Source organism: Cupressus sempervirens, chromosome 10 (assembly GCF_028749045.1).
Source record: "Cupressus sempervirens isolate cs-2001-9-10 chromosome 10, ASM2874904v1, whole genome shotgun sequence".
In the NCBI taxonomy this organism is placed as follows: domain Eukaryota; kingdom Viridiplantae; phylum Streptophyta; class Pinopsida; order Cupressales; family Cupressaceae; genus Cupressus; species Cupressus sempervirens.
The window spans coordinates 550186361-550205861 of record NC_143127.1 but is presented as its reverse complement, the minus strand read 5'-3'; positions in this window follow the sequence as shown (position 1 = coordinate 550205861).

The window sequence follows — 19501 nt, the reverse complement described above, 5'->3', positions numbered from 1 at the left end:
ATTGTGAGAGTGCATTATGATTACATGTAGAAAGGGAAGCCATTTGGATCACATAGGTTGCATTAGTGCCACATTAATTATGATTGGGTGAATGTTTAATTAACTAGGATTGCATGGGATTCTCAACTTATTATTCAAATGTAACATTAAATTTTGGATGTCTTTTATGATGCTCATTGAATGTGAATCTAAACCTATTTAAGAAATCGTTAAAGGAAGAATGGTTGATCAATGTGGTTTTTGGTTTATGCTTAAACCATAATCATATTTCTCTTAGTGGTTAGATGTGTACACTTAGTAGGTTGGATTGTACTAATTTCACATTTTCCCATTTGTATGACATTGTGGATATTATTTTTGACTTTGAGTATATTAGTAGTGATAGTCATCTTTCACGAGTAAGACTATTTTAAAGGAGGGAAGATGTAATACCCCTCATTTACTATCATTGCAAAGTTAATTTTAAAGTCCTATCAAACTCTTTTGTAGACATATTATCCCTTAAAAAATATTTGAAATATAATACTTTGGTATGTAGAGTAATTGATTATATCAGATAGTGATGGTTACTTACTTTCATAATGATAATACTTTAATTTCTCTTTCTTAATAAATGTAATTGTTTCCATCATAATGTCATATTATGCCTTCAAATGATGATGATTAATTGTTTACATTAGAATATAATGCTACTCTTACTCATAATTTATTGGTTATACTTACCCCATAATTGCATGTGTATATTGTGCACGTCTATTTTATATTTATGTTTTATGTGCCTGATGTGGTTAAGAGAGGGAGTTGTAGTCACCTGTAAGTCAGAAGCTACATGATGTATCACTCCCCACCATTTTGTGTGTGTGTGTGTGTGTGTGTGTGTGTGTGTGCACACGTGCGTGCGCGTGCTTATCTTTTATGCAGGTTGCAAGTATTCGACATCGACTTCCCTAAATTGCTAGGTTGAGTGTGTCCTATCACAATAACTCAATGGTAAGAATGGAGTTATTGTAATTCCCCACCAGGGAACCCAAAAGAAATTAACCTAAAGTTTCACTAAGTTTTCCAATTTTTTTAAAAAGATAACAACTTAATAATAACAGATATAATATAGCAAAAGCAATAACTCACGTACATACAACCATCATAAACATATTACATCTCTTAAGGTTCTATGACACTAAATCACATTTAGGCTTAATTAATACTAAATCCAATATATAACAACTCCACGTGAAAGAATAATCACAAGTGCAAATCCATTTAAATAATATACAATTATATAAGATACCACTTAGCAATAATAAAAAAATGCTTAATCATCCATTATACAAGTCATAGGGTATAATAATCTCAAAGAATATACATCATCACTAATATACAACATCTCATAATATCTTTGATAATCAACTACAATACAATAAAGAATAATCATCGAACAAAAAAACAAGATTAAAAAGAAAGGATCAACTACACAGATGCATTCAACAACGACATCCAACAGTTGGATCTCAATGTTATAAGAAAAGTGCACTACCACCTGACCTCATGGAACCTAAATGGCCCACTCCCATCGCATTGAGGAGATAAACTCAAGTCCCAAACAAGATAACAATACACAAGTCAAAACCAACATCTAGGTCAAGGAAACACTTGAAAGCAATCTATCTCAAGGGGTGCCAAGACACAAGTATCAACTAATCCTAGAGGCAACAAGACACATAGGAAATCTACTATGCAAGTGGGTAAGTATCATCAAATGAGCCAACTCTAAGGTTACCCTAGTAGCGACTATGGACTCCAAACCCTCTAGTGTCTCTATGCGACATTAGTATCCTTTCATACATATAAGGCATACTAACAAGTCAGTTCTAAGGTTACCGTGGTAGTCTTTTAATAGTCTAGACCCCCTAGTGACTTTCTATGCTACCAATATCTTATTAATTCATTTTAAACCATTTAATGAAATGTTATCACTTATTAAAATAACGTACAATGAGTTACCCACCAGCCTCTTTAGGGCCTCAACCTCCATTGCAAGCCACTTCCCAACATGGCATACATATAACCTATCCTAAGCTCATCAAAGGAAAAAGATCTCAAATGACCATAACCCACATATCACTTCTTAAACAAGCAACTGGAAAGCACAAAAATATTATTGATCAAAATCATGGATTTCACTAATACGACCATCCTAATAGGACTAATCCAAAATCAAGTACACATAAACCAAATCTATGTCATATGACATGACCAAAAAACAAATCATTTAATCACCTCGGTCCTATACAAGCAACTAGGAAGCAATCAAGGATAACTAATCGAAGACTGAACAATTATATCAGGAAAGTCACACCATTCACCTCAGTCCCACACAAGGAACTGGGAAGAACATCAAAACATCTAATCAAACTCATCATAACACACACATGACACATCACTATGGTTAGTTATAAAATATCATAACCAAAATAATCCATAACATCATCATAGAGAAAAACCCCCAAGCCTTTGGTAATACAACCTGATTGGTCAAAGCTAAGTCAACCCCAAAACCCCAACACCAGTAAATCACTCGTCACATAAAGTACATACAAAAGTGAATTTCATATCTCATTAGGTTTTCAAAAATACACAAGTTTAATTTTCACTTATAGATTTTCAAGTTTTCAGTTTCATTTCCAAGTGTCATAAATACTAAGTTAAACCCGAAACCCAATATGAAATACATCATACATTTAAGCATAAATTTAACAATTATTTTCATAGTTCAACTAGTTTTCAAAAAACAAAAGTTTGATATAAAATCAAGGTTTTAGTTTTCGTTTTCATTTTCAAAACACAAGGTTCAATGTCCAAACTAGGGTTTCAGTTTTCATTTTCTATTTCAAAGTATTATAATGACTAAGTTTTTTTAAATTTTTTTTTATAAAACTTTCCCTAGAATTATAAATCATTCTTATATAAAATTTGCACCGACAAACAAAATTTGATTTAAACAATTTTTCCAACTTCACAAATCACACTTTATTGTACAATTACATTTTAATCATAAATTAATTAAAGACTTCAATTAAATTATTAAAGATAATAGTTATTTTTATTTATTAATAAAATAACTTATATTAAATTATTAATAAAAATAACTATTAAAATAATAATTAATAATTATTATTATGAAATTACATTTAATATTTACCAAATAATAAAAACTAATATATTTAAATATATTTATTAAATTATTTAAAATTTAATAAATTAAAAAACCTATTTAAAAAAATAATATATAAAAAAAAAGCATTTATGATGGCCCGTCGGACAAGCGGCAGCACTACCGCAACAACAGTACATAGTACTGTTGCTACTGCAAAAGTATGTGTTGCACATCAACATAAAACAATACCATCAGAGAAGGGAAAAATGGAAGGAGAAAGGGGGTGGGAAGGTGGTGGCCCCCGCCCACCCAAAATTAGTTAATTTTTAAATTATGTTTTGTGAAATATAAAACAAAAACCTCCCACAAACAATTTTATTTTTTAATATTTAATAATGTAATTACATAGTAATTATATTATTATTATGTGTGTGTGTGTGTGTGTGTGTGTGTGTGTGTGTGTGTGTGTGTGTGTGTGTGTGTGTGTGTGTGTGCGTGTGTAATTTTCCAATATAAACCTAGTATAAAAATCTGGACCAAACAATCAAAATCTATAATACAAAATTGGTTTTCTTTTCAAAACCCACAACCTGATTTTAACAAATCCATTATGAATCACCCAGTTTAAATCAAACGAGGATTTTTGGATTAACAATCCATATACAAATGATTTCAAAATGAAGAACAATAATATCATGAACAAGGGTTTTAGATTTAATTCATATACAAAGGTTTCTTAATCAAAGAATGATAAAATCACATATAGGGGTTTCAACCCAGAGGAATTCTGAAAACATATTCGCAAACATGGAGAAGATAGAAAAAATAAAGAGTGAGCAACTATTGCACAAAACCACAAAGAATTCCCCTTCCTTTCAAAACCCTCTTTTTGGAAATTGCTCCTCCAAAACCCTAGTTATTGCAAAATGAACTCTAGATCTCTGATAAATAGTTCTCCCCTAAATTTAGGGCTTTGATTGTGAAATTCACACGAGAAGACTCGTTGATCTTTATATTTTATTATTTTATTAAATTTTAGATATTCATGCACAACCTTTTTGATATTAATTAAAATATCTTTATGAAATTAATTTCTCTCTCTTTAATTAATTACGAGACATTCTTAATAATACATTTATTAATTTAATTAATAACATTATTTAGAGGTAGGCAAGAGCCTACAACAAAATGGTAAATTTTGAGCCTCTTATCGAAGAGGTCTTGAGTTCAAATCTACCTGTGCTTAATAAAATAATAATTAATAATAATACATAATAATTAATCTTAGCTTCAGCCTCTTACCAATTAAAAAAAAACATTATTTAGAGGTTATTATAAAAATAGAACTCCTAAATAATTATCATTAAATTAAATAAATATAATTAGGCCAAAATTAGAACTTTAATATAATATTTTAAATTTAATTCTTTTATTTGATTAATTTCTCAGTTAATTAAATATTGAATTTTCTTTATAAACTTTCCACTAAATTAAATCATTAAATTATCTTTTAATATGATTTAATTTCAACTCAAAATCATCACAAACCCACAAAACCAAATAGGACAACTCAACTGAAGACAAAGAACAAAATCAACTCTAGGGACAAAATCACAAATTCACATCACTTGACAAATTAAGATGGGTAAACAAATTAGATACTTGTCCTACTTTCTAGGACAATTGGCTTAGGTTTAGGATTCAGACTTAAGAGTTATCTCCCCACTTATACCATTGAGATGTTGTAATAGGGTACGCTCATCTTGGAAATTTAGGGAAGTTGATATCTAGTACCTGCAATCTGCATAAAGTCCACGCATGTACATACTCATATATTCTAAACTAAGCATGCAATTGTGGGGGGTGGTACATCGTGTAGATCCCAACTAGTAGGTGAATATGACTCCCTCCCTCAACCACATTAGGAACATCAATCGTAAAGTAAAATATATACGTACACCATACCTATGCAAGTATGGTGTCAGTAACCATAGAAACTGGATATAAATCATTCCTCTAACTAACATAATGAAATAACTAAAAGTCACTAAATGAACATATATATCATCATCGAAATAATCCTGAAATAATTGAAATAACTTAGTAACTCATCATATATATAAAATGAGTATGAAATATATTTAATCTAATGTGGTAACCAAGTACTAATAATCACGAAACACAATTTTAAAAAACTAGCCTAAAAGAATCTGACAATATAACAGAAAAGTCAACTAGGGTTAGGCATTACATATATAATTTTCAAGTATAATCCTAGCGAAAGCCTAATTACTTGTCCTGAGAAGGAGGATATTTATCTGTTTGCCTACCCTTTTGAAACTTGTGAGTTTTCTTTGTGTGTTGTTTGACTTTGACTTTGGTCAGTTTTTCTTATGTTGCTTTTATGTGGCTTTAACTATGATTTTCTCCATAAAAGGTTTAATTATGATGCTTGGATTAATATTATGATATTTGAATTATTAAATATTATTTCATTTAAAAAGGAAATTATTAAAATATGATATTATTTAATTAATTAGAAAATAATTACATATGTACTTTAGTTTTAAAAATTAATTAAAAAGTCTAAATTGAAAAATTGGACAAAGTGAAATTAAAATATTAAAAATTTAATATTGATTTAGTATAATTATTTATTTAATAATAATTAAATTAGGGTGTCACTTAAATAATGAGATTTGATTATTTTCATTAATTGAAATAATAAATTATGATTCTAAAAGTGCCATGCAAAATAAATAAAGTAGGGAAAAGAAAGAAATAGTATTTAATATTAAAACTACTTTGAGTGTACATGAAAAGATCTATTAAATAAAGTTATGTAATTTTTTTTTTAATTAATCATCGAGAGGAGAACAAAATACAACAGCAGCCCAAGAGCTGAGAGTTAGCTCAAAAGAGCAATTTGAAACATCATAATCTCAAAATAAGAGAACGAGAGAGCAAAAAGAAGAGGAATAGTAGCAAGAATCAAGTGAGAACATTATTTTGGTCCTCCAACCAAGTAGTCCAACCTTGCACTCCTTCCATCTAGACAACCTTTTTCCTATCCAAACACTAAGCATACATATCTAGCTTGTGGTAGGGAGAAGACTAGGTACGTGAAATTTCTTCCACCACGTTGTCCATGGCTTTGTCAAAGGCAGTTTTATCATCTAGAAGACTGGCCAACTCATATTCATGTCGCATCTCATATATGAACATCTTAGCATGCCCATTTTAAAGGAATCTTAGCAGTTTGTCATGTTCCAAGTTCATGATGTACCAAACTTGAGAAGCAATTTTGAAATGGGTGAGTTTTCTATAAAACCCAATAAGACTTCTATCTATACCTTAGAATTTGGCTTCATTCCTACATTTCCAAATGTTCCATAGAATGAAGGATGAAAGAATATGCCAAAGAAGGTTAGAATCTTTTTTTAAACCATATATATAGCCAGTGATAATATCAAAGATATAGATATCCTTAGTAATAGAGAAGCTGAACATAAGCCAAATTTCTTTAGCAAAGGTACAATAAAAAAAAATATGTCTCATAGTTTTCGAAACTCTACATATAGAACAAATGTCAAAGCTAGTATTCAGATTTCTAATAGGGAGCTTATCAAGAAGGAGCTGCCATTTTAAACAGTTAATCTTGGGAGGGATAGGAAACTTCCACAAACTGTCAAAGGTTTTCTGCCAATCCGAGCTGCTAAAATTGTAGTACCAGATTTTGTTAACATGATCAGTCATGACATTATTAGAATTAAGAAATTTGTAAATTTCTTTAGCCTTAATCTTGGTCAGCAAGGTACCATCCTGCCATCTAAAGGAGAGATAATGATGTGAATCCACATCAGCATCCTGAGGAAGATTCAACGAGGCACAAGCATTCTTAATGAGATTGTAGATTCTGATTTTAGAGGCAAGAAGATCAAATTTAGTGGATAACTCATGCCAACTTATAAGAGTATCATGATCCAGGAGATCCATCATGTATTTTATTCCTTTAGAGTTCCAAGCTCTCGTAGAGCAACCTTTGGTAAGGGCAAGACATTTATCAAGGTAGGTGAGATTCCACCAGATAGAGTGTTTCCCATGAATGGAATAATGGTGGTCAAATTTGGTGTTATCAATGCACTTTTAGACTATCTCCCAAGCCCTCCAAATGGATCTAAAAACCCAGGCCCCTTGGACAGAAACAACAAATTGACCAGCCACCAGATCACAGAAAGGAAGGCCCTTCCAGGATTTAGCACGTTTAGGGGCACCACATTGTATGTTATTTCTAATAAGGACATTCCAAGGCTCGTCACCCTCAAAGGTCTGAAAGATCCATTTGGAGGCAAGAGAAATACCCTGAAGTCTAAGATCTTTAAGACCAAGGCCACCAAGTTTTTAATCCAAATGGCACCATCTCCATTTCACAAGGTGGGCTTTTCTTTTACCTCTACCATCTGACCAAAGGAAGTTGCAGATAGCCTTTTGAACTTCTAAAATTTGATAGTTACTAAACATCCAAGTAGAGGAGTAATAGATACTATAAGAGGATAAGATTTTTTTACAGACTTGAACCCTTCCAGCAAGAGAGAGAGAGTCTTATGGCTCCACTTATTAAACTTACTAAGAATCTTGTCCTTGACCCATCCCCACATATCTTTGAGAGAAGGGGCAACCGAGAAAGGGATACCAAGATATCTAACAGTCTTGTTAGGTCCACCCCAAGCGAAACCAAACTGGCCCATCCAGTCAAGAGGGTCAGTTTTCCACCCAAGCATAATAGATTTAGAAGTAGAGATACATGCACCAGACATATGTCCAAAGAGTTCAAGTTTTTGTTTAAGAATTTGGATGTTATGCTATGAAAGCTCCAAGAACAGAGAGGTATCATTAGCAAATTGCATACTCAATAGTTCAAAATTATTAGGAAGGGTAATCCCATGAACTCTAGGAGAGAGGGAGTTATCACGAAGGAGGTAAAAAAGAGCATCATAAGCAATAACAAATAGAGCAGGAGAAAGAGGTCATCCTTTCCTGATAGATCGTGAAAGTTTAATCGATTTAGAGTAAGTTCCATTGATATCAAGAAGAGCAGAGGCATCGGCAAGCAATAATTTAACATAGCTACAAAAGATAGGAGGGAAACCAAAAGGAGTTAACATCTTGATAACAAAGTCCCATTCAACCCTATCATAGGCCTTCTCAAAGTCCAGAAGCAACATAGCAACTTCTAGCAACTTCTTGATTAGTCAATTTAGCCCATTCTATAGCTTCCCAACTAGTGATAAGGTTCACCAAAATGTATCTACCCTTAATGAATCTCGTTTGGGTAGGGCAGATAAATTTAGGAAGCACCTTCTCAAGTCTAGTGGCAAGGACCTTAGCAAGAATCTTATAAGAAACATTAAGAAGGGTAACAGGTCGCCAGTTCTTGATCAAGGCCTTGTCACTAGATTTGGGAATAAGTTTTATAATGCCAGTATTGATCGGGGGTCCCAAGGAACCATTTTCACAAGCTTCAATGTATAAATTATATAAGCCCTAAGTGATCCAATCAATATTGGTTTTATAAAACTTAGCAGGGAGCCCGTCAAGGCCCAGAGCCTTATCATCTTTGAGAGTGCATATGGCATTAGCAATCTCCTGAGGGGAGACCATGTGTTGAAGAAAGAGAGAATCTTCCTTAGAGATCTTAGTGGGGATAAGGGACAAACACTGATCCCTAATATTAGTAGAGGTAGGAGAAACATCGAAAGAGAGGAGATTAGAGTAGTAGTCCCAAAATGTCCTACAGGGAGAGAAGCTCATTATTTTCCACACCAATTCTGTCAATTCTTTCCTTCAATTATTTTTGCTTTAGCAGATTAAAAAAGAATTTGGAACCTTTGTCCCCTACTTAAAGCCACCGATTGTGGGACCGGATAGAAGCTCCTCTATTCTTGATTTGCTGATGTTTTCGAAGTTTTCTTCGAGTAAGAGAGACTTGTTCAGCCAAGGTGCAAGAGGTGGGGTTGGATTGAAGACTGGTTTCTAAAGAAAGAAGGTGCTCAGAAAAAGACTTCTCCACTCTTCTAAAATCTTTTGCCTATTTTTGGTCGAAGGTTTGAATTTTTTTTTGCCAAGAGGAGATGTTTGTATTCCAACGAGTAATGTGGGATAGATGCTTATTACTAAGGTTGAAAATCCTAACCATTTTGATAACAATCAGGACATCTTGATTTTTGAGTAGAGAAGTGTTAAGAATGAATTTCTTATCATGAGGGATAGAGATAGGAACAACATTATGAAGGTTAATGAAGGCAGAGATGGGTGAGTGGTCAGATAAGGAGAAAGGATGAATAGCAACAACAGGAAAAGAAGAGGAGGAAAGAAAAGAAAAGAAGTCTTTATTAGCATAAAATATGTCCAGTCGAGAGTAGATTCAACTAGGACCCTATTGGAAATTATGGCAAGTGAATCTCAATCCAGAGTTATTATTGGTGTAATTAGCAATAAGGTCAAACAGGTTAAAATGATGAAGAAATCTATCCCAATGAGCCTTCTCCGAACCCTTCCAATCAAAAGGGGCACCACCAACTTTGTCAAGATCAGAGGTGATCATATTAAAATCACCCCTAATAATCCAGGGGATATTAGGCAAGGAGGTCATCCAATTCCAAAGTTGCATTCTTTCTTTATAGTCATTGGAAGCGTAGACAGTGCAGAACCCAAAATAAGAATTGTTGTCATTGATGACAGCCCAAGCGACCCTGTTACATGGAGAAGTTCCCTAAGTATGAATGAGCTTAGACCATTTAGGGTAAAAAAGAAGGGAAACCCCACCCTTACCTCTAGGATGATTAGAGACAAGCTTGACAACACTATTCCATATGTGATCAAGAGCAAGATCAAGAGTAAAACCAACCGCTTTGACTTCTTGCAGCATCAAACAATCAAGGGAGTTATGCATGCTAACTAGCTTTTAACAATAGCCTTGAGATCAAGAGACTCAAGGCCTCTCACATTCCAGGACATGATCTTCATGAGGAACACATATTATTAGTGCTAGTAAGGGGATTAGATTGACCTCCCGTCTTCTTTTTATTTTTTGATCCAAGGGGTCTGCCCTTCTTTTTGGAGGAGGGTATCTTAATAGTCTCATCCTCATCATTGCTACATGCCTCACACTCTTGACTCATGGAGAGATCCATATCAGAAGGAGGACAACTATTATTAAAGACGGGGTTAGCATAAATAACTTCGATGATAGAACTGTCATCAAGTTCATTCAGGGTTAAAAATGAATTCTTACATGCAAGCTCATTGGAATTAACTTTAGCATGGGCTGAGGGATTAGAAGGAAGATCAACCCCTGGGTTTGGAGGGAGAATAATATGATTATCTAGTAAAACAATGTCATGGTTAACCACAACAATAGTGTCATTGGGAGGGGCATTTTCAAGCAATAACAGAGAGCTAGGGTGGAAAGTTCAAGTGTAATTGTTCTAGGCTTGTGAGAACAGATGTTTTCTAAAGCTAGTTGTTGGGCATTTTTACGGCGACATTTTCGATCTATGATAGGTTGAAACTCATCGGGGCAGCCAATTTTATTTGAAACTCCTTCATTAGAGGCCTGTTGAGGGCAAGTAGAGGACAAAGAGTTTCCATCTTTCGAAGCAGATGAAGGGATAGCAGAATTGGAAGCGGTAGTATGGGAATTAGGGGCACTCTGATTGGACTTTTTGGGAAGGGGAATCGATGAAGTAGGAGGGGAGAAAGGAGTAGAGCGAGTTTGGGGATTAACATCTTTGGGAGTAGGAATATCAGTAGCATCTAAAGAGGGGTTTAAGGAGTCCTGATTAGAGGAAGGTTTATGCCTGTTGGAGATGATGGGACAATTTTTTTGCTGATGTCCTTCCCTTTTGCAAAGGAAACATGCATTGAGACCACCCAGGATCTCAATAGGGTAGGAGAAAACTTGATTATTGATGTTAACTTTTAAATTTGCAAGGATATCAATCCTGGGTTTAATAGAAAGCAAAACCCTAGCATTGAGATTAGGGACCAATCGAGCTGTTTGATCAATTTGAATAATCTTGCCAAATTCTTCAAGAAGTTGAGGCAAGAATTTCCACAAAAAGGGGGGATCATTTTTTAAAATCAGCCACCTAGGGCACGATAAGGTGAGGATCTCATCCTCAATAGCTTCTTGGGACTAGGGAAGGGCTCGAAACATGGTTTTACCAATTGTCCAGTAATGTCGATTTAGGGCTTCTACCTAAGCATCATGGTTTTGAAAGAATATGATAAAAAGCCCACGTTGTATTTGACAACAAAATGAAAATTTTAAGCCCATTTTAATGTTCCAGACACTATTAAACCAATCATCTAAAAAAATTTCTCGGAGGGCACTTATCCATGTCAACACAGGCAAGAAAAATGGCAATGTTTGAGAGCCTAATCTTTTCAAGGGCAATTTCTTGCAACATTTTAGAATTTGGAAGAATGAAGGCATCCTCCAAGGCAGAGATAGGATACTTACCATGTTTGCCTGGTCTCTCATCCCCAGAAGCCCTAACAAACCATGCAATTGGGGAGACACCATCGGAGGCCGGGGCAACAGTTTCAGCAAACAATTTTTTTTGCATCGAGGCGGAAGGCATTCCAGAAGAGTTTGAGGGAATGAAACGTGATTGAGTAGCAGATGGATTAATACTTGGAGCTTTAGGGAGGTGGCCATCAGGTGGTACTGAATCCATTAATGGATTCAAGAGCCATGCGCGAAGAAGGCCAGAGAGTAAAGGGAGAAGCACACAGGAGAAAATAGGAATAAATGGAAACAATAACAGAGCATCAAAGTTACAGGGCACAATACCACATGGAGGAGAGAGAATCTCCTCCACCACATTGCCACACGAACGACGCCAGACACCGTACGCCCAGCACAAGAAGGGAAAGCAGCCAACTGAGAGGGAAAATCGCATAAAGACCGAGAAAATGCAGAGCCCAATATTTACCTTATGGCCTTATTTTCTAAATCCAGTAGCTTCCATTATGTAATATTTAATTAAAAGTAAGTGGCTTTTTATTAAATTTAAAATTAGGAACCCTAGTTAGGGTTAGGGCTCTTTATTAGAGGTTTTTTGGTCATTTATGGAGAGACTTGTTTTGGGAGAGCAATTGGAAAGAGAGTTAAAATTAACAGGTTATATAGAGTTTATGACATTTTCAACAATGAGGTTAAAGAGTAAATTCAAAGCTTAGGAGTGTTTTGGATCAAATATTTTTGGCTTCTGCTATCTTGAAAATTCTACTAGCAGATTTGAGGTAGGGTTTGAGAACCTTTCAAATCCTTCCTTTAAAAAATTGTCTTCTTCTGCTATCTTGAAAATTCTGCTAGCAGATTTGAGGTAGGGTTTGAGAACCTTTCAAATCCTTCCTTTAAAAAATTGTCTTCTTCGTGTTAGTCAAGTTGTGTTGTAGTGATTCGTAAAATTTATGAATAGTTTGTATTTGTGAAATTTAAATGAGAAAATACTTATGTGTTACATTATTTTTAAGAAATTAGAAGGAAGAAAGTGTATTGTTCTTGTGTAGAAAATTATCATAAAACTTAAATCTAGAAACCTTTGTTTTAAAATTAGCAAAACCATGTTGCATGAAATTTGTCAAAACCCTAGGTTCTTCTTGAGAAAACTTACATGAAAAAAATTTAGAAAATATGAATATTCATCCAATTTAGAGCTTGATTAAATGTCTTTGTAAACAATTCATAAAATTAAAACAAATTGAAGGTTCAAGATGAATTAGACATTGTCATTAAAATTAGAAGTTAAATCTAATATTGGAATTAAATAAAATTAAGGAAATCATCTGTCAAAATATATTTACATATTTTATAAATAAAATAGAATATATTTATTATGAAAAAAAATTATGTTTAAAAATAAGAAATATATGTGTAAAGATATACATGCAATTCAATGTTATGCATGTAAGTGAATGGATGTAAATGAATATATGTATGCATGCGAAAATGAATAAATATATGTTAGAAAAATTGATATAATAATTATACATGCTTAAAAGTAAAAGACATATGGAAATAATGCATACGTGCTTATATATATATATATATATATATATATATATATATATATATATATATATATATATATATATATATATATATATATATATATATATATATATAATGTAATTATTAATTTGAAATTTGAAATATAAAAAAAAAAAATTATTTATTTATTTTGTAAAATTAAATAAATTATTAAATTATTATTTTTATATGTGAGTTGAAAAAATAAATAAATAATAATAATGCTTTTATTTATACAACTAAGTTCAGTTAACTCTTGGTGGAATACAATCTAATGCTTGTGTAGTTATAAGTTAGTAAATATGTAATTATGATTGAGTTATATTTTAAGTGAAGTTATAGTTAAGTTATATGGATAATCATTTATGTGTGGTGAGTAGATATAATACGTGGAATTATATTTGATTTAATTGTAATTATTATCTAATTATAAGTATAATTATAATTCAAGTTTAACTATTTATAATAGAACTATGAGTTCAATGGAAATTAAATATTAATGTTGGACTTATATGGAAGTTGAAGTAATACTTTAAGAATGATATTGGCATTAATATTTCATCTAATGCTTTATGTTATTAACTAGTCATTTATAATCTAAAAGATTCTAATTAATAATGTGATACAAATATTAGAGTCAAAATTGATAAAATATTAATGTAGATAATATTTAATTAAGAGGTAATTTTTTAGTTGAATATTAAATTATTCAATAAATTATAGAAAATAATATCATTATAATATTTAAGCAAACTGTAACTTGTAATAAAGTTCCAAGAAAAGAAATAAATGGAACATAGAACTATACTTGTAAATTGATTAAACTCCTTAAGGAGGATTAAAATAATAGTTGATAAGCAGGGGTATGCCCCTATGACACTTGTAAGTTTTAGGACTTTTGTCCCAGGCAAGACTGGAGGTTTTCTTCCCCGTTCTTTCCTACTAGTGCCTGTTTGAACGAAGGATCTGTAAAAATCTTTTATTAATAAAATATAATCAAGACTTTGGCCGTTTATTGATAAAAATAAAATAAAACATTATAATATTGATTAATCATGATAATTATATATATATATATATATATATATATATATATATATATATATATGAAGTATTTATTTACACCTATACCATAGGTATTTATGCATGTTTTTGAACATAAACTCTTAAGTCAAACTGAACTTTAAGAATATGAATTAATTTTGTTGTGAAACTAAGCTTGTATTATTATTGTGATTTCTTAGTATATAGCTTTGTTATAATTTATTTTATGATATTTTGAGGGTTGTGTAGTTTGCCAATTAGTATTGTACACCAAAGACTATGAGATTTTATTTTCTATGTGAAAAGATATAATTATTTTTGTGTCTCGATTAGTCTATGTTTGGTTTGGAGTGTCAATGAGTAATCCTTCTTGTTTCGATCATTATGTCTTTAAACCAAAAGGGGGTGAGGACAATTATTTTTTGTTAAGTCCTATTTACCCGACCACCTTATGTTATCATTATCTTGATCTATGTTTTGGATGATTGTGTTTTGGAGTATATTTTTAATGATTTATTATACAATTTGAATGGTTATCTTTATGTGTGATGTACTCTATGATGGAGATGGACGTTATTGATATTGGTTTTTTGTTCTTGTGATTATGAGACTTTATAGATTGTTACTATGATTATGGGAGATCCATTATGAGATGGATGAATCTTTGAGATGTTATATTAAGATGGACAATGAATCCTTGTGTGGATGTAATGTTCTTTCCTATGCTCCATTATTTTACTTTGGTGCATTTGGTGATTATGATTTATGAGAATGTTGTTTTGATATTATTTTAATTATTTTGATGGAGCATTAGGGTAGGTTATCTAGGTGTATAGGGGGGAAGTGGCTTGCAATGGGGGTTGTAGCCCTAAGCGGCTACCAAGGTAGCTCATTGTAAGTATCTTAATTACGTGATAACGCTACACATTAAATGGGGGTTTTTAAAATGAATTAAAAAGATTAAGTATTTCTCACCCATGCCTTGAGTGCTAGTATAGTCTAGGATGGGAGTGGGGGAAGATGCTTGATGGTGATCTTGCATAGTTAGTTTCCTTGTCTATACAAAAGGATTACTAATGCTGAATAGAGCCACCAGGGGGCCAGAGTCTAGAGAGACTGCCAAGATAACCTTAGAGTTGACTTGTGTGATAACACTTCCCTATATGAATCTTAGGTTTCCTATTTATATTTGTATTTATTTAATTTGTTGTTGCCTCTGAGATCATCTTTTTGTATGAGTAGTATCACTTGTTATAGAAAGCTTTTAGGATCCTTGCCTAGGATTTGTATTGTTGATTATCCATGTGTGGATTATACATTATCTCCCCTGCATGATTAAAGTGGGAGCCTAATTAAGTCACCATGTGGTCGGCAGGTACTGACTTCTTACCATTCCCCCCCCCCCCCTGCTAGATTAACACCGATGTTGGATGTTAATTGATGCCAATGTACCTTTACCTTTCTTATTCTTATCTTGGAGATTTTTATTCATTTTATGGATCTGTGTATTCATGTATTTTGTATCTTGAGATCGTGTGGGATGATGTATTGCATTTTGGATGTACTTGTATTTATTATTACATACCCTTTGACATGTGTAGTGGATGTGGTTGTTTGGATGCACTTCATTGTATCAATTGTACTTATGTATCTACTTATGAGATTATGTATATGTTATTCATTTATGATTGTGGGCATCTTACTTAAGATCAAAACTAATTAATAAAACATTCTTAAATGTGACTCAACATGAAGGAACCCTTGAGGGATATAAATCGTATTTGTAATTCATTATGTGTATTTGATGGGTATGTGTATATTGCTTCCACATTGTTATCTTATGTTGTATAAACTTTTTTTTAAAATGTTCAATAAAACATTGTAACATAGTAGGTTAATTTCTTTTGGGTGTTACAAGAAATTTTGATTTACTTGAACCACATGAAGCACCCTCATTAGGGCCATGATGTACATATCTAGTCAGAAAATCCTATAAAAACAACATATTTGTATTTTAGTTAATGACATAAATAAAAGAGTATAAAATAAAAAAACATTATTAAACTTTTATTATAATAAAAATTTACATTAATACTTATTGTATAACTATTATCTAGTTGCATCGATTTAATCCCTATCCTCTGTAACTCAGTAGTCAAAGGTTGTAGAGATGCCAATTGCTTCATTTCTATTAAAATGTTATTGAGGACCTTTTGAACTGCAATCATATGATTAGGGGTTGATACAAAATCAATAATGAATGGGTCCTAGTCTCTAGACTACTTCTCAGGGACTACATGTTCCTTTCCCTTTCTCTCATCAACTCTCATTTGTGACAACAATATTATTAGCACTATATTTAAAATTACTCCAAAATAGTAGTGAAGAAAAAAAATATTAAAAAATAACAATGAATTTTACCTGTCCAGAAGAAGAAGTGCCATGAGGATCATCATCATGTCTATGTGGTTGTTGATCCATATTATAGCCACAAATTTCAACAAAGATTCATTAAGACATGTTAAAAAATGTGTTGTTTTAGATTACGATAAAAATAGGTTTTGAAAGGACCCCGAAACCCTTTCACGTCCTCAAAAAGGAAAAAGCAATACAACCATAAGGAAAAGAGTCCTTAAACCTACTAGAAGCAGCACCAAAATTAGGTTTTACAGGGACCTGAAACCATATACATAGTCCAAATAAAGTACCCAGGTTTTACAAGGATTTGGAACCTCCAATATAGTTTAAAACTAAAAACTAGAAAATAGGACCAAACATAGGAACCAGATGTAACAACCAACAAAAAGGACCTGAACAAGAACCCAACTAGAAAAGTAGACCCAAAGAAACTATTACAGTTTCATGATCATCTTAACTGCCTCCTTACCAATCTTAGTTATATCCTAGATGGAGTTAGCAGTTGAAGAAGCAGCAACAATCAAAGCTTTCTTCCCCGAACTCTATCTTGTCCTCTTGCTAGGGCCCTCCAAAGATATGGTTCCTTCATTAGCTCTTTTGCCCAGGCTCGTCGTCGCAGCACAGATGCTTGAAGTTACCTGCTCCATTTTTGTTCCACTTTCCTTGATAAGCATTCTAAGATTCTGCTCATAATCCTTAAGTTTTTTTGGGATGTCTCCCATTTTCTCTCCAAGTGTTTGATAATAGCTTGTTCAGCCTCCTGGTTATGTTGCAAGGTTTCCACTTTCTTCTTCAACCCCATTATTTCATTATAAATCCAAGAATCGACTTGGAGGAAAGAATCAACTTTAAGTTTGGTAGAATGCAAGAAGGAGAGCTTGGTTTCCCTCTTCAGGGAGTCACTCGCATCTTCAGTAGTGGTATGTGGTGGGGGCCCAACTTTATCAATTTGTTCCTCCCCATCCAACGACTCCTCCTCTCCAGTCTCCACAGGGTCATGTTGACTATGGACCTCCTTATCTTGTCCCTTAGTCTCCTTTGCAGGAGTGGAAGCCTTCCCCATGTTTTCCTCCTCACTCATAATGATAGGACCATTAATTAAATTATCTTTATCTTTATCACCTCCCCCGGACATAATCTGAGTACCCTTATTATCAGACTTGCTCTGTTCTGAATTATCCTCAGTTGTTTCTTCCTCTCTCCCTTTCTCATTTTCGCCTTTCATTTTCAGATAGCCTTCCAAGTTAGAGCTAAACTCCCTGACATTTGTCCCTTCCTCTTCCTCTGGGACTTCCTTTTCTAAGCCTTCATTACTCTCCACCTCAGTATCCTCTTCAATAATTTGTCTTCAAGAGCTAGAGGGTTTTAGTTTTTCCTTATCTTTCCCTTTAACATTCTCATCAATTTTACATTTTATGGACTGAGAATCCTTATGTTTGCTAGTGGAGGGAGACAAAGCAATGGATTTATTTTTTAAAAATGTGTTGTTATTCTAAGTTATGTTGAATAATAAATAATTAGAAGAGAGCTTCAATTAAAAGAAGAGATAACTAGATGATACAATAATTTTGTAAATAACTCATTTTATTTTTATTTTAAAAAGATTTTAAATCATGTACAAGTTCATTTTACTATTTAATACCAAAATGTGAGTCTATAAAAAATCCAATTATTTATGAAAAAATAAGTGCTAATTTTTTTTAGACTACGGTAAAAGAAAGTTTTGAAGGGACCCCGAAACCCTTTAACAAAAAACAGAAAGATAAAGCAAGACAACCCAACCAGGAAAAAACTTGCAACAAACTGAAGAACAGTATCAAAATCAGGTTTTACAGGGACCTAAAACCACTAGAAAAGTCCAAAACCAAACTAACCCAGGTTTTACAGGGACTTGGAACCACAAACAGTCTAAACTATAAAAAAACCAGAAACAAAGACTAGAGTCCCCAACCAGCGACCAATACCAGACAGGCACCAAACCAGAGAACCCACCCCAGTGCCACTATTGCAGCTCTAGGATCAATTTAGCTGCTTCCTTACCAATTGCAGCAGTCTCTTGAATGGAAACAACATCCATAGTAGCAGTAGCTTTCATAACACTCTTCCTCAAGCTCTGCCTTGTTCTTTTGCTCGGACCCTCAGCCGAAATGATATCTTCATTCGCCCTTTTGCCCAGGCTAGCAGTCGTTGCCCAAATACTCGAGGTGACCCGTTCCATCTTAGTGCTACTCTCCTTGATTAACATTGTGAGGTTCTGCTCATAGTTGTTAAGTTTTTTAGGGATGCCTCCCATCTGTCCTTCCATATGACTAAGTTTAGCATTGATAGTATCCAGGTTATGTTGCAGAATTTCCACCTTTTTCTTCAAACCCATTATTTCATTATAGATCTAGGAATCAACCTTGAGACTGGTGTTGGCTTTCTCCTTAGCAAAATGCAGGAAGGTAAGCATGGTATCCCTCTACATAGCGTCACAATCATCTTCAGCAGTCTCGTGTGGGGGGGAGCAGACATTGTCATTGATATCCTCCATTTTCGTTTGATCCTCCTTTCGACCCTCGGGATAGTCCTCAGGATGAGCAGAGTCCTTCCTTTTTTCTTCCTCTATCCCCTTAACAGGAGAAGCAGTAATAGCCGTATGGTCCTCCTTATTCTTCTCAACAGGATTCCCAATAATGTTATCTTCCACTTTATTACCCCCACTAGAAATAACCCGGTTGCCCTCATTATTAGATTTACTCTGTTCAAAATTACCTTCACTATTGTTTTCCTCTTTTCCTTTTTCA